This window comes from Rhinatrema bivittatum, chromosome 4, assembly GCF_901001135.1.
Source record: "Rhinatrema bivittatum chromosome 4, aRhiBiv1.1, whole genome shotgun sequence".
NCBI lineage: Eukaryota > Metazoa > Chordata > Amphibia > Gymnophiona > Rhinatrematidae > Rhinatrema > Rhinatrema bivittatum.
In genome coordinates, this window is record NC_042618.1 from 178,157,743 (window position 1) to 178,174,021 (window position 16,279).

General features: G+C 41.4%; 1 long non-coding RNA gene across 8 annotated transcripts in view; it reads left to right on the forward strand.

Moving 5' to 3' along the window:
* LOC115090336 overlaps nt 1-11,868 on the forward strand; it is a 74,451-nt gene extending 62,583 nt beyond the window's left edge. For 6 of the 8 annotated variants that reach the window (XR_003856377.1, XR_003856379.1, XR_003856381.1 and 3 more), the window contains 3 exons: nt 9,002-9,128; nt 9,548-9,672; nt 10,420-11,868. This is a non-coding gene — a long non-coding RNA (uncharacterized LOC115090336). Of the gene's footprint in view, nt 1-6,709; nt 7,017-9,001; nt 9,129-9,542; nt 9,673-10,419 lie in introns of those variants that run through there. The other 2 variants (XR_003856378.1, XR_003856382.1) reach the window with 2 other exon arrangements.
* The last annotated feature ends 4,411 nt before the right edge of the window (nt 11,869-16,279 follow it).

The following is a 16,279-nucleotide window of genomic DNA, read 5'->3' on the forward strand; positions in this document are numbered from 1 at the left end:
TCTGCGACCTTAGAGAATCCAGGCCTAAGTCTGTTCTCCCATTGTGTGTCTATGGGAAAAAATGAATCTGCTAAGTCAATGCAAAACAATGGGAATATCTTGGATACAGCTTAAAGCAGAGGGATCTTTTGAACAGTAGGGATATGTGTGGGAACACATTTAAAATTTAGGGTTTTTTTTCTTTTGTTTCATTTTATATGATATTCATGTCATTTCTTTTCATTAAGTTGAAGCAAAATTAATACCTAAAAAAGAACAAATGAAAGAAAAAAGAATCCAAAGGCACTGGTTTTCCCTTCCCCCTTCCCCCTGCCACAACTCCCCTCCCCGTACTACTTCAATAAAAAAAATTACCTCATGTACAGAGAAGGGCAACTAAAGTAATAAAGGGACTGGAACAAAGCCCCTATGAGGAAAGGCTAAAGAGGTTAGGATTCTTCAGCTTGGAGAAGAGACGGCTGAGGGGGGATATGGAAGGAGTAAACGTTAATTGGTTGTTTTCTCTTTCAAAGACCAGGGGACACACCATGAAGTTACTAGGTGATTCACTTAAAACGGATAAGATACATTTTGTTTTTTACTCAACCCGTAACTAAGCTCTAGAATTCATTGCCAGAGGATGTGGTGAAAGCTATCAGTGTAGTTGCATTTAAAAACGGTTTGGACAAGGTCCTGGAGGAAAAGTCCATTAACCATTAGTAAGGTGAAGTTGCAGAAATTCACTCCCTATCCCTGGGATAAGCAGCTTGGAATCTATCTACCCCTTGGGATCCTGCCAGGTACTTGTGACCTGGATTAGCCACTGTTGGAAACAGGATACTGGGCTTAATGGACCTTTTGTCTGACCCAGTATGGCAAGTCTTTTGTTATCATGTTCTTATGCTCTTATTTTCATCCTGGGCCATCCTCATCCTCTCACTCTCTCCATTCCTACTTACCGCATCCATGGGCTTGATAAGTTGAAATGGGGCAGGAGCATTTTACAGTCACTTCTGTCCTGCCGGATCCTATTGTTGTAGGGCCAGCACCATTTTGACAACAGAACCCTGCAAGGCAGGAGCAGTTGGGGATTGTTCCTGCCCCATTTGGACTCAGTCTACTGTATGGATGAAGTAAGATGGGAATGGGGAGAGTGAGGAGGGGAAGAGAGAGTAGGGAAAGAATATTCTTTAAATGCTAAATCTGTAAGTCTTCTGTGGAAATGACTTTAAATCATTGTTTACCTGTCCCTCCTGATGCAGCCTTGGCAAAATATGGCCCATATAGGGGACTGAGTTTCCACCCACTATTACTTTGAAATGTACTCGTTTCTCCATGGATGCTGAATAAAACTATAACTAATTGACAGCTCCTGTGAAGAAATTTCTTTTCTTAGGAATGTATTTAAAACGTCGGATCTTTAACAACTAATGATGCACAAACATCAAGCCTTTTTCTCTGGAAAGGAAACTGCAGAACTAGAGGTCAGATATGAAATTCCCAGGGGAACAACTCAGAACCAACATCAGGAAATATTTCTACCAGAGAGGATGGTGGATGCATGAAATAACCTAAACCTCCTGGGTGGTGATGAGAGTGGTGTTGGCATTCAAAAGGGCATGGGATAAACCCTGCAGATCCCTTCAGGCCAGGAAGTATACAAATGAAAGAATGGGATAACCTATGTTAACTTTAGGTGTAACATTTCCTCATGGAGCTGCACTACTACCACCTTTAACAGAAGGCATGGGGGTAACCTGCATGGAGCGGTAGCTACTGCCCTTAACAGTAGGCATGGGGGTAAGCTGTGTGAAGCGGCAGTTACTACCAAAAGCAACTTGCTGAGCAAACTGGATGGACTGTGTGATCTTTATCTGCTGTCATTTACTATGTTACTATGCTACAATGTAAGCTAGTCTTAAAAACAAAATCACTAGCCATATAGACATGGCTTAATGCAGGAAAAGTCAATATGGTTTCAGCAAACAGAACTGTTGCCTTACCAATCTTTTAGATTTTATTGAAGGTATAAATAAACATATAGATAAGGGTGAGCTGGTTGATATAGTGTATTTGGATTTTTCAGAAAACATTTGACAAAATACCCCATTAGAGGTTCCTCAGAAAATTAAAAAGCTTGGGGGTAAGGCAGTGTTCTATTGTGGCTTGGTAACTGATTAAAGCACAGAAAGAGAGGACAGGACTAAATAATCAGTTTTCCAAATGGAGGAAAGTGATTAGTGGAGTACCACAAGGGATTAGTACTGGATCTGTGCTGTTTAAGGTAGTCCCAAATGATCTGAAAAACAGAATGAGTGAGGTGATCAAGTTTGCAGATAACATTAGGGATGTGAATCGTTTTTCAACGATTAAAATTATCGTCCGATAATTTTAATATCGTCTTAAATCGTTATAGAACACAATACAATAGAAATTCTAACGATTTATCATTAAAAATTGTTAAATCGTGTTAGTGCGCACTAACTCCCAGTTAGTGCGCACTAACAGAAAATGATACAAATTGACACTTTCCAGGTCAGTAAAGGTCAGTTAGGAATGAATATGTGTTCCTATTGGCTGGCTGCCCTCTTATCTATTGATGTTACCAAGGTTTCCACTGAGGTGATGGTTGGGGGGATGGGAAATGGAACTGGAAACTCACGAACACCAACAGAAAATGAAACAAAGTATTGACACTTCCCAGGTCAGTAAAGGGTCACTTAGGAATGAATATGTATTCCTATTGGCTGGCTGTGCTCTTATCTATTGATGTTACCAAAGTTCCCACTGAGGTAATGGTTGGGGGGATGTGAAATGGAAACAGTTGGAAGCTTGACAAAAAAAGTAATGTGATGATCATCACTCATGTGACTAGAACTTGTTTGTTTATTATTTTTGTTAGCAGGCATGTGAAATGCTAGTGCATGTTGAATTTGCCAATCACTTTGCATTTTAGAAAGGTGGTCCTGGCTGGAACTATTATACACAGTTCAAATATATGTGGTAATTGATTGTTGGTAATTGTATTTTTTAAGTAGCCACACTGGCCACCAGTATGTTTACTTTTCCTCCTACTTAACTCACTAGCTCAACTTTATAAGAAGGGCTTCTCTGCTTGTGTGTTGCTTTTGTTTGGTGTGAGGAGAGCAGAAACATCAGATCTTTATTCAATCTACTACAGTCAGGCAGCTCCCCCCTGTCTGTGAAGCCAGCCTCTCACTAGTAATGCAGGCGGGATAGGGCACTGCATGCAGGAAGATCACAACACCCCTGGTATCAGGGTTAGGGCACAAGTTCTAGTCACATTGACTGATCACATTACTTTTTTTGTCAAGCTACCAACTGTTTCCATTTCCCATCCCCCATATACTGTCAGTGGCAGTTAGTGCGCACTAACTCCCGTTAGTGCACACTAATCGGAAAAAACGATTTTTAACGATTTTTCAACGAAATAATCGTGCCAAACACGATTTTCTTCTCCTGCCACACGATTTCAATCGTTAAGACGATATGGCACACGATTCACATCCCTAGATAACATTATTCAAAGTTGTTTAAACAGCAGCAGATTGTGAGGAATTGCAGAAGGACCTGTGAGATTAGGAAACTGGGTATCTGAGTAGCAGATAAAATTTAATGTGGAAAAGTGCAAAGTGAAGCACATAGGAAAAATAATCCCAACTTCAGGTACACAATGCTGAGTTCTGTAAAGGGAGTGGAGTCCCTGTGGACAATACATTGAAACCCACAGCTCAGTGTGGTTAAACCCCCCCCCCCCCCCCCCAAAAAAAAAAAACCAGAATGTTAGGAATGATCTGAAAAAGAATGGTGAATAAAACTCAGCTCTTTCCGTTTAGACTATTGCAACCTGCTCCTCACAGGACCTCATTCGAGCCATCTCTCTCTACTACAATCTAATCTATCCTAAATTCAGCTATGCGACTTATATTTCGTCAAAGTTGCAACACCCATATAACCCCTCTTCTGAAATCATTGCATTGGCTCCCTATCTGTTCCCATATACAGTTCAAGCTCCTCTTACCTACAAGTGCCTTCCCTCTGCAGCTCCTAAATATCTCTCCTCTCTTAACTCTCTCTCCAACCCTCCTTGTGCACTCCTCCACTCATCAGACAAGTCACTCCTGTCTATGCCCTTCTCCTCTACCACTTATTCCCAACTCCGTGCTTTGCATCTGGCTGCGCGGGGTGCTTGAAATAGACTTCCAGAACTGGTGTGTCATGCTCCCTCCCTTGCCTTGTTTAAATCCCATCTAAAAATCCACCTTTTTGAGGCTGCTTTTAAATCGTAAGCCTAATGATCCACCTTCACCCTCTTTAACTAATTTTAGCCATTGTCTTACTATCTGTAACTTCCTAAGGGGGTTATTTTCTAAACCCTTATCACGTGCGTTAGGGCCCTTACGCACGCGATAAGGCCATATTGCATGCGAAAAGGGCCTTTTCGCATGCGATACGATGCAAATTAGGGGGAGGGGAGGAGTCGGGGCAGGGAGGGGAGGAGACGGGGCAGGGAGGGGCAGAGTATGCGGTGTTTTCGCTGCCGGCGATAATGTTACTAACATTATCGTTGGCAGTTGTGCGCCGAATAACTACACCTTTTATGGTGTCGCTATTTGGTGCGAAAGCCGGCATACTGCAGTGGTGTGAAGGCTGTGGGTTTTTGCAGGATTCGCCATTCTTTCGCAGACTTAGGTTTGGATTCATCATTCTTCCAAGCCTAAGTCTCTTGACTTGTATGTTGCTTTGATTGGATTGTAAACTCTATAGAGAAGGGACTGTCACTTGCCTATTTTTTATACAGCACTGCATACATCAAATTGCGCTATAGAAATGTTAAGTAGTAGCAGTAGAATAAAACAGAAAATATCACATTTCCTCTGTATCGCTCCATGGTGTGCCTGCACATAAAAAAAAGATGCAGAGGAGGGTGACAAAAATGATAAAAGGGATGGAACAGCTCCCCTATGATGAGAGGCTACAGCGATTAAGGCTTTTCAGTTTGCAAAAGAGACTGCTGAGAGGGCACATGATAGAGATTTATATAACCGACCTGATTTGATATTTGTATTGAGAATGTCGGTATATAAAAATTCTAAATAAATAAATAAATAAATAATTGAAAGTGTGATGGAACTGGGAAATAAAGGCCTTTCATTTATACTTTCAAATAATATTAAAATAAGGGGGCACTCTATAAAATTTGCAACCAAACGATTTGAAACAAACAAACAGTAAACAGTATTTTTTCGTTCAGCACACAATCAAGCTGTGGAATTTGTTACCACCCAATGTGGTCAAGCCTAATGGAGATTAAAAAAAAAGGTTTGGACAAAATCGTGAAGGAAAAGTTCATAAATCATTTTTAGCCAGGGAGACTAAAGAAAGCCATTGCTATTCCTGGGAGTGAATAACAAGAAATTGATCTGCTTGTTGGAATCTGCTGGATACATGGAATCTGGACTGGACCCTGTCATAGACAGGATGCTGGGCTCGAGGGGCCTTGGCACTTCCTATGTTGTGTTCATATGTTCTTGGCATCCACCAGCCTTTCTCTGAAAAAACGAAGAAAAAAATGTGGAGATGGCACCACAAAAAATGTTAACGTTGTAGAAAAAGCTGCAAGGATTAAGATGATCTAAATTTCACAGAAAACCTAAACCTAAATAAAAAGGGTAATGAACAGTTTTTAGAGGATTGTTAGAGGATGCTTTTTGTACTGTCCATCTCTTTTCAGAACACTGATGGCTTCAGGGAACAAAAACCCTGGTGTAGAGCCTGGCAAGGTCCCTACTAAATCTAAAATTCATGTAAGCAATATACTAGTGTAGGGAGCATGCTACCTGGTAGTCAGCTCCCCTTGGGGCTGGTGCAATATTGGGCGCTAAGCTCAGCACAATGCTAAATGCGCAGTTGGACACGCATTTTGGTCGCGCTAGACATACGCCCAATGCAATATCGGTATTAGCCCATCCAAAACGCGCATTCATACCGGCGCATAGCTATTTCAGCACATGCAAATGCCATGTTGATGAGGCTACTAGTTAGTGCCTGTGATCTAAAAAAAGAAGTGCGGCCGATTCGCACATTTTAATGCTCAAAAATTAACGCCAGCCCAGAGCTGGCATTAAGTTTTGAGGCACCCCCAAGCCATGCTCAGAAGAGCAAAACATACAGTTATTTGTGGTTCCTCCTACTTAATATTGTTGCAATACTAAGCAGGAGGAACCACAGAAAGCTGCAACAAAAAAAAAAAAAAATAACAAAAAAAAACAAAACTTGACAGCGATCAGGTTAGGAAAAGGGAAGCTCAATTTACGAGCGGCCAGTTTTCCTAATCCTTGGCTGTGCACGGGTTAGGAAAACGGGCGCTCAGAAAACTGAATGTCCGTTTTCCTTACCTGCGCACAACCACTTCTCCATGGATGTGCTAGGGACACGCAAATTATCTATTACTCGTCCCTTTTAGCGTGCCAGCTCATTAGAATACTAGATCGAGCGCCCAAGAGAGGGGCTGTGCGCATGTTCAAAAAACTTGCATCCAGGTTGGATGCACTTTTTTTGCGGGCATGATATTGTATCGGCCCAATTACGGACTGCTGCCATGGTAACGGCTCTCTGCTATAAATAGCAGAGCCTACTGTTGTCAGTGTGGACTTTTAGTTTCATTTTGGAGGAGGCAAGATGGTTGTTTTTTTGTTTTTTTTTTAAATTCATGTTTCTTCCTCCTTTTCCTTTTATTTTTGAAACTAAGGACTCTTAAATCCTACCTTTTGGGATTCAGAGTTAAGAGCTTTAAGAGTGTTCTTTCGTTTTGGAGAAGAGATTTATTTCTATTTTTGGATATCTGTTGGGGAGGATTTATATCCATCCTTCCTCCATTTTAGGGGTGTCCAGTACTGGCCCTATTTTTTTTTATCCACCTGAATTGCTGCAGATGAAGAATTCAGGCCCGCAAGCACAGAACTCTCGAGGATCCTGAAACGTCCACTCAATGTTCCTGTGGAAGGAGAAAAAAGGTAAAGAAGAAGCAGAGTGGATCCCATCCAGGGTTAATTAATTTAATATATTGTTTTTGATATTTTGGAAGAAGAGGTGCAAGATGCCATCCAGGAACCAAAGGTATGGAGAAGAATTGCATGGTTTCATTCAGGTGCCAAAAGTGTTGATGTCTGTGTAGAGGATTCAGACAGCTATTCAAGACATTAAAAAAAAGGCATGAAAACATTGGGATAACTAGTAACTCAAACAGACTACCCTAAGGATAGAGGGAAGCTGACAAACTATCCCTTTATGATTGGAAAAGGATCTGGATTGGAAACTGCTTAATAAGAATCACATCATCACAGATCTGTACCGAAAACCACTGGGGTACATTTTAAAAGAGAGCACGCGTGCCTACTTTTGTTTGCGCACCAGGGCGCAGATTTTATAAATCTGCGCACACGCGTACTTTTGTTTGCGCACCAGGGGGCAGATTTTATAAATCTGCGCACACGCCTACTTTTGTTCGCGCACCAGGCGCGAACAAGACTACGCGGGATTTCAATAGATACGCGCGTAGCCACGTGTATCCATTAAAATCCGGGGTCGGCGCGCGCAAGGCTGCCCAAAATCGGCAGCCTGCGCGCGCTGAGCCACACAGCCTGCCTCCGTTCCCTCCACCATCCCGCACCTTCCCTTCCCTTCCCCTACCTAGCCCACCCCCCCGGCCCTATCTAAAAACCCCCCTACCTTTGTCGGCAAAGTTACTCCTGCTGGAAACAGTCTTAACTTTGCGCGCGCCGGGCCGGCTGCCGTGTGCCATGTTCCAGTCCGGGGGCTGGTCCTGAGGCCACGGCCACGCCCCTGGAACAACCCCGGGCCGAAACCACGCCCGCGGCACTGCCCCGGATGACGCGCCAACCGCGTAACGCCCCCGACACGCCCACCCCAAGAAAGCCCCGGGACTTACGCTCGTCCTGGGGCTTTGCGTGCGCCGGAAGCCTATGCAATATAGGCTCGGCGCGTGCAGGGGCGTTTTAAAAGGGTTACGCGCGTACCTTTTGTGCGTAACCCTTTTAAAATCCGGCCCTTTATGTGATACAAAGAGCTGTTTGCCAATTGCACTTGATGTTCACTTTGGGGTAGATTTTAAAAAGATGCACGCATGGGTCCATGTGCGTGCACTACCCGGCGTGTGCACATGGATATATGATTTTATAACATGCACATGCCAGTGCGCGCATGTTATAAAATCTGCGGCGGCGTGCGCAAGGGGGTGGGGGTCAATTTTGTGGAGCGCACCGTTAGCCTATGTTTTGCCGTGTGTTTTTGACGCGCTATTTTTACCCCTTATACAGTAAGGGGTAATAGCGCGTCGAAAACGTGCGGCCAACCCCCCTGAAACTAATAGCGCCCGCAACATGCAAATGCATGTTGATGGCCCTATTAGTTATTCCCGCGCGATACAGAAAGTAAAATGTGCAGCCAAGCCGCACATTTTAATTTCTGCCAACACCGGGACAATGTACAGAAAAGCAGAAAAAACTGCTTTCCTGTACACCCTCCGACTTAATATCATAGCGATATTAAGTCGGAGGCCCCAAAAATTAAAAAAAAAATTTTAATTTAAAAAAAAAGATGTTAAATGTGCCCGCGGGTCGGAAGATGGATGCTCAATAATGCCGGCGTCCGTTTTCCGAACCCGTGGCGGTCAGCGGGCTCGAGAACTAACACCGGAAAAATTGAGCGTCGGCTGTCAAACCCGCTGACAGCCGCTGTTCCTGTCAAAAAGGAGGCACTAGGGACACACTAGTGTCCCTAGCACCTCTTTTTACCGCGGGCCCTCATTTAAATACTTGATTGCGCGCCCAGGAGAGTGGCCTGGGCGTGTGTTGGGAGAGTGGGCGCTCGCCTCAGAGCGCCAGCTCTCCCACAGGTTTTACTGTATCGGCCTGACAGTAAATAACTGATACAACATCCTAGGCCTTGGAGAGTAATTCTTCTCCCTTCCTCCCCACAGGGAATCCTGGAACAGAATGAGTTTGTAGAAGATAGCTTGAGAGGACCTTTTATATTCCTGTACTGAATGATATACCCTTGGACTCCAATGAAAGTTATCATCCCATGAGTTACACTTATAAACATAGGTACGATATTATTATTTTATTGAACTTTGTGGATCAATTTCAATCTCATTTCCTTTCTCTATATACCCTCTGTGCAGTCTCACCGTGGCAAAAAATAAAAACCCATTGTAGTCATGCAGGAACTTTCTCACAACAACTAAAATAATTAACACCACATCTAAGTTTGACCATGAGGTGATGTGGCAGGCACAACTGGGAGATCTTGCTAGAGGGATTAGCGAGGGTAGCAGAGCAACTGAGAAGCTTCCTTTGATGAGACAGGAGGAATGAACTACCAGGAAGACTTGAATTGCTTCTGCACCCAAGTTAATGAGTCAAGAGCTGACATGCCAATGTGGGAATATTCTATCAGACATGAGACTTGCATTTATGATGAGGACAATGTAATAACTTTTGGTCTGTCAATTGCTTAAGCACAGTCCCTGCATAGTGCAGAATCTTGCTGAAACCAGCTCACAAGCGGAAAGAAATATGACTTCGGTGGAAGGACACAAGAAGAACATGACTGGACTTTGCACCTATCACTGCTGTTCTTTGCCACCAGGTTTGAAAGTTATTTGCAAGCTTTTGATATTCTTCATCAAACCTGTATAATGTGGCTTATTTAGGTCACAATTGTAAGTAAATAAGATTGAAAAGAATGAGAATTCATACTAACTAAATCAGTGCCAAAGTTGGATGTTGAAACAGTGTCTGTGTCAGCATCTGCACCTGTCCTAGGCGGTAATCTCTCTCTCTCTCTCTCTCTCTTCTGAATCACAGAAACCCTTCAAATTGCACCAAACCACTGTGCCTCCACCTCCCGGTTGTCGCCAACCTCTTTCCTGGTTTTAAAATATGGTTCCCTCGCATATGTCGATGTCGCCTCGCCCTCTTCTGGTGCCCTAGGCAGCCACTTAGTTCGCCTATTTCTCTCCCGCCGGCCCTGTGGGGAAGACTTTGCTAAGTGGGTGGAAAGTAATAAGGAGTACAGATTTTCCCAGAACACAGATCACTGCTTCTGTGGAAAATACTTCTTATCTCACTCTGGCATTTAATTTTAATTTAATCTCATCTTTTATCAAAATAAAGGCCATTTGGCTTACTTTAAGGAACAGTTTCATGATTAGCATTTTTATAGCTCCTTCATAAAACCACAGATCAGAGATTTTATAGTATGGTATATTTTGTTTTGGCCAATGGCCAATTGAAATACTGGCCAAGTCCCATATGTGTTTGGTATTTGATGAATCTCTTAAGTTCGTGTATGTTAAATTTACTATCTCCATTCTTTCCTGTGCTTTTTTTCCAGCTCTCATAATCCCTTTGACTCTCGTCTGCTGATTCAGCACCTTTGGCTAAGCTAACTCCCTTGACAACATCGGTCTGGGCAACAAATGGATTTTCTATTACCCAAGACTACTTATCTAGCCTTATGGACACACACGTTGTGATACACAAAAGCCAGCTGCCTTGAAAGAAGACTACCGCTAGTTAATAGATACCATTGATTTTGACATTTCAAAGAAAACAAAAGTCCAGTTGATGCCAATGTAATTTTTCAAGCCAATCTACCAAACAAAAAAGCCACTTGAAAATGCAAACTCCTCAATTACAAATTCTGCAAACTGAAAGTTCAGTTTATTGAGCCAGATTAGAAACAACTTCACCTACAAACATGCAAACCAAGCCTAACCTCACGAGTAGCTAATGTAATACATTTTCCCATGGAATCTATGACATTACTGGAATTCTGCACCCTCAGCTTCCGTATGAAATAATGGAAACATCATAGACAGTGCCCTACTCTCCAAAAGCATTAAATCATAAGTTGTACTCGGTGTGGCATCTGGCCTTCAGTCTGATTTTTCTTTACGTAGAAAGTCACAAGAGGAGAATATGTCAGCTAAAAAAATACTGGTTTCTGTTTCTCACGGCTAAAGATGCAGTGGGCCAAAAAAGGTTTGGCCCGGAGAGTAGTACGTCTCTCCAAGTATAGCTGAAGCCAGTGAATGAGACTGGAAAGGTTTTAAAACGAAAATTGAAATGGTACTGCACAGAGCTTCATATTCAGTAAGACTTCATTCAAGTGTATAAGACCAGCAATGTGAAAAAAAAGCATTTATTTTTAGTAGATCAACTCCTAATTAGAGAAGTGCAGAAAATTGAAGCTCAAATTGGAAACAGATGAATTTCAGGCTGGTTAGAATTCAACCAAATTTCAAGTATTTTCCAGGTTTGTTGGGGAAATTAATAAAAAAAAATATTTTCCAACAAGTCTGGAGAAAAATATACAGATTTGCCATGGATTTGCCTAGCCATAGAAATCCACACTGAATCAACTTTCTACAAACCCTTTAGAATGGGTAAATATGATCAAACTCCATTGCAACTTTCAGATAGCTTGTCTTGGCCTTTTTTTTTTTAAAGAAAAATTCAAAATAATTTGATATATCTGCAAATCTCTTGCAGGTTCATCAAACTAGTGTGCAATCTTTAAAAAACAAAAAAACCCCACCTTTTCAAAGCTATCAATGCTGGTAAATAGTGATTTACTCAGGTAATTTGGCTTTCCAAAAATTACCCTCCCTCAAAGTATAGGGGTGTGAATAGGAAAAAAAAATTTGTTTTATTTCAAGCTTTCATTATGGTTTTTTTTTATTTCATTTTGTTTCATTTCTGCATTTTAGCATGTGTTGAATAGTTTTAGTGAATGCTAAATTCTTTTTAGCATGCACAGAAATCTTTTAGTATGCATTAAAATGAAACAAAACAAAATTTTGTTGCTTTCTTCTGTTGATTTGGATCGGAAATAGACAAAATAACACAACAAATATCTTTGGTGGGTTTTTTTTATTTAATCTTTATTGAGTTTTTAACATAATTACAAGATAGCTAATGCATATCCAGAGATTTCAGGAAGGCAGGATATAAACAATCCAAAACAAAAAGTATTAAACAAATCTAAAGAATATAATCTAAAAAAGCAATTCAGCAAATATGCTGCTCTTAACATATACTTTTTATAGTGTGTTTAAGTAAAAATTAAAAATTATTCTTTTTCCCCACCTTAACCTGTATATACCATGTATATATGGGAGAGAACAAAATCAATATAAGAGCAGAAAAAACAATTAGAATTCCTTTACACTTAAGAAGGAGGGAAATTAGCGAGTATTATTTAACCACTGGCATTCACAACTGATTCCTCTCTGGTACCCTCATGTGAATTCAAAAAAGACTCTAATTGAGTCGGTTCCATAAAGACATATCTTATATCATTAATTTTCATTGTACATTTACTTGGAAATCGTATTGTTATCTGGGCGCCTATTTGACGCACTCTGCGACGTAACGATAAGAACTTTTTACGCCGGATTTGTGTAGATCTAACTATGTACGGGTAAATCCAGATTTTTTTGCCTAAGTAAGTCTTATTTTGGTTCCAAAGAAAAGATCTCAGTACGTCCTCTCTGCTGGTATCATAAATTTCACAATTAACGTCCCTCTTCTTTCAACTTGTTCTTCCTGTGTTGTTTCCAGGAATTCAGTTAAATCAGATAATGGGGAAACACTCTCAGTATGTCTTGCTTGAAGTTCAATTCCATCATTCACATTCGTATTTCCTATTCTCTGATTTTCTATTGGTAGGTAATACATTTTTTATATAGTTGGCAACTCTCCAATTGGCCAAGACAATATGTCTAATAGATATTTTCTAAATTGTTTTTTAGGAGAGATTAATCTGCATTTGGGGGAATTCAGTACTCTTAAATTGTTATATCTAGTGCTATTCTCCAGATTTTCCATTCTTTTTTCAATTTTAGAGTCCCCTGGTATTAAATTTGCTTGCATCGATTACATCTGATTAATTTGTATATCCATTTCCTGAATTTTGTTGGAATGCGCTAAGACAACAGGGTTCACTGTGGTAAGCTGTGTTTGTGAGTCTTTGATTACTTCTGTTAATGAAATAATCACATTCTCCAGCGATGAAACCGCATTCCACAGAAGGTTCAAGAAGTAATTTTTTTTAAGGTAATATTTACCGAACCTTCCTGTTGTTGTTGTTCACTGAATTCCTGAGAAGAATTTGCCTGAGTCCCTCCTTGTATGCTCGGTGGGTGTGACTCCCCACCAACACTGCTCAATACTCCGATGCTTAATTCACTCAGCGTGGTTAAAACTTCTCCGCCCTGAGTCTGCCCCATCAGACTTGTGAACGGACCAACCTCGAGTGCCATTTCTCCTCCAAACGGCTTCCGTCCAGAGGCTATGGGTGATCCGAACTCGCTGGAATGGGCAGGAGGGAGGGAGTTTCCAGCACCCCAGGGCTCAAAGATGTTTCGCTGAGCAACGTCAAAGCCTGCTCCACCTCAAGTGCTGCAGCCGTCTCTCCCAGGGCATTCCCCGCTGCAGCATAAAACTCCTGAATTTTCATTTGCTGCAGGGTAGGCTTCAGGGGGCTCGAGTTTCCTTCCCTTTTCTTTTTGTATGCGGCATTCTTTCCCAGAGGCAACAAAAATGCAAAATGATCAGGAGCTCCGTGTCACCACATCTTTCCCTCACGGTGCCATTTTGTTCTCTCACGGCACCATTTTGTTCTCATCTTTGGTGGTTTTAATGTCATTTAGAACCGCACATCCATGTATGTATGGTGCTCCACATTCGCCTTTAGAGAAGGTGTTTCTAGGGACATGTTTAGGTGGGAGAGAAAAATAATAAGCTTCATTTTCCAAAGAAAAAGCAGCTGCAAATGTCCATGGCTTAATCTGCATCCTCATCAAACTTCAAAGTGAAAATATCTATGCACTTTTCCTTTGAACAAATGGTGCAAAGTTTGTGTGTTAAAAATACCTGTGTCCCAATGTGATCAATTTGAAATGGCACCTAATAAGTATAACCTGGCGAGACATGTCAGCATCCAAGCCTATTTGAAATCAAATCAATAGGGGTTATTTTCTTTTTTTTTTTTCCTTATATTTTTTTTATATTTTATGTTTATTTTTTGCAACAAACAAAATAAATTGAAATAAATATTTAACTGAAACCAGAATTTAAAATAAAAATCTTGAACAAACAAATAATTGGTTTTGTACACAGCTCATCTAATGCAATCAAGCGAGAGACGGATATCAGTCATGGCCCAAAACTATGGAACTCCATGCCAGAAGACCTGCAAACAATAATAACCAATAAGAAATTTTAGAACAAGTTGAAAACTTGGCTATTCAAAAATGCCTATTTTCTGAAAGAAACCCCTAGCTCACCATGAGTCAGATAACCAAATTATGTCCTGAACTATACCCTTTAATGTTTCTGTCTTTAATGTATCTGTCTTTGTAACGCGCCCTAAGTTTCTGTTTACCTAGTTCACTACCTATGGGGTAGATTTTCCACATGGACAAGCCAATTTTCTAACATGTGCGCGCCGGCACACGCATGGTGGAAAATCCATGGGCCGCACGCATATGCCGGATGCCGGATTTTATAATCCACATGTGTGTGTGTGCAGGTGGTCCGTGCAAGGGGGGGAGGATTTTTGCAATATCCATGCGGCGACGCATTCAGGCTTTCCCCAGTTCCCTACCCATACTCCCTCCCTCTTCCCCTCTCCTCCCCACCCCTTACATCCTACCTTTTTTCCCTTTGACAACTTACTTCAGCTCTCGAGCTGAAGTAAGTTGAGCACGCAAGGCCCGGCCACTAATAACTAGTGAGGCTGTTGCCTACACATGTATCCATCTAGCTCCCTGTGAAAAACAAAGCTGAGTTTATGAAGGGTTTGGGCAAGTTCCCAGAGGAAAAGTCTATAACTAGGAAGTAAACTTGGAGAAAGCCACCTTTAATCCCTGGGAGTAAGCTAAGCAACAAGAAACAGATCTACTCTTATGAATTTTCTGGGTACTTGCAACTTGGATTGGCCACGGTGGAAGACAGAATGCTGGGCTCTGTGGACCCTTGGTCTGACCAAGCATGGCACTTCTCATGTTCTTATATTCTAATGGGGAAATGTTCTTATTTAACTTTCTTCTGAATTTGATGGGTGAAACCATCTGGGATGCTGCTGCATAAAGAGACCACAGTAGAGGCATTCATGAAAAGTAGGAAGCCTGCGCAGAACTTTTAAAGCACGTCTGCACCTGTTGCTTTTGCTTCTTGTAAAATGACTTGGGATTAATCCAGTTTTATATCTCTATGCTTTGCCGTTGATTTGACCTGACAAATGATCACAGCAGGTGTGCTCCGTGTTTCAGTGCAGGTGGCAATATGCCCATTCTGCTGTGCTCTTCCAGAGCCATCTCCAGAAGTGCATGCCCGTTCAGCAAATGGGATGGGATTGTCACTGAGCTGCTGGCACATCTCTTTCCTCACTGGAAGTGAGCATGTGTGCATGGGTGGTTTACTACCATCTGCGCTACATAGTTCAGGGTGCGTAAAGTCCTTAAGAAATCCCTCTGTCCCTTGCAGCATTTTTTCCATCCCTCCTTATTTTAGCAGTTGTCTGGCACGTTCACAGTTGTCAATAAATTCAGCGCTGTCCACCCTACACACTGAGCAGCCCCTTTTATGCCACTGTTTGTGCCTGGAGATTCTGACTCACTTCAAGCCCCAGGTCCTAGAAATACCAAATCTCAAAATTAGCCAGTGGACTGGGTTTGTCATTTAACTGAAAGCCCCCCTGCTTAAATACTGTACAGTAATTCAAAGGTGAACATATTAATGGGGCATATTTAGAGATCAAATAAATTCCAGGACTTTGTTACTTGGTGGTTTTCCCAGATTTTTTTTTTTTTTTTGGTTTTCAATTACTTCAGATCATAGCCTTCAAAATCCTCATGACAAGCAGATACCCGTATAATGGGTTATCAGAATCTCTAGCTGTGAACTTTCAACCCATTTTTACTTTTTTTTTTTTTTTATAATATCTTTCTCAGGTCCCTTTTCTTATATGATTACTCTTTGAACAGTGTAAGGAAGTGTGAAGCAGTGCAAATTATCAGTTCACAGTGTTTATCTGTTGAGGTATCAGACCCTTCAATGAAATTGAACAATATGAAGGATGTGCATTCTTATGCACAAATGCATTTTTCATAATGAAAAAGTTTATTTCTTCTTGCTCCAAATGGAACTAACTGAATCAGTGCTTCCCTAAAGAACAGAAATTTTCA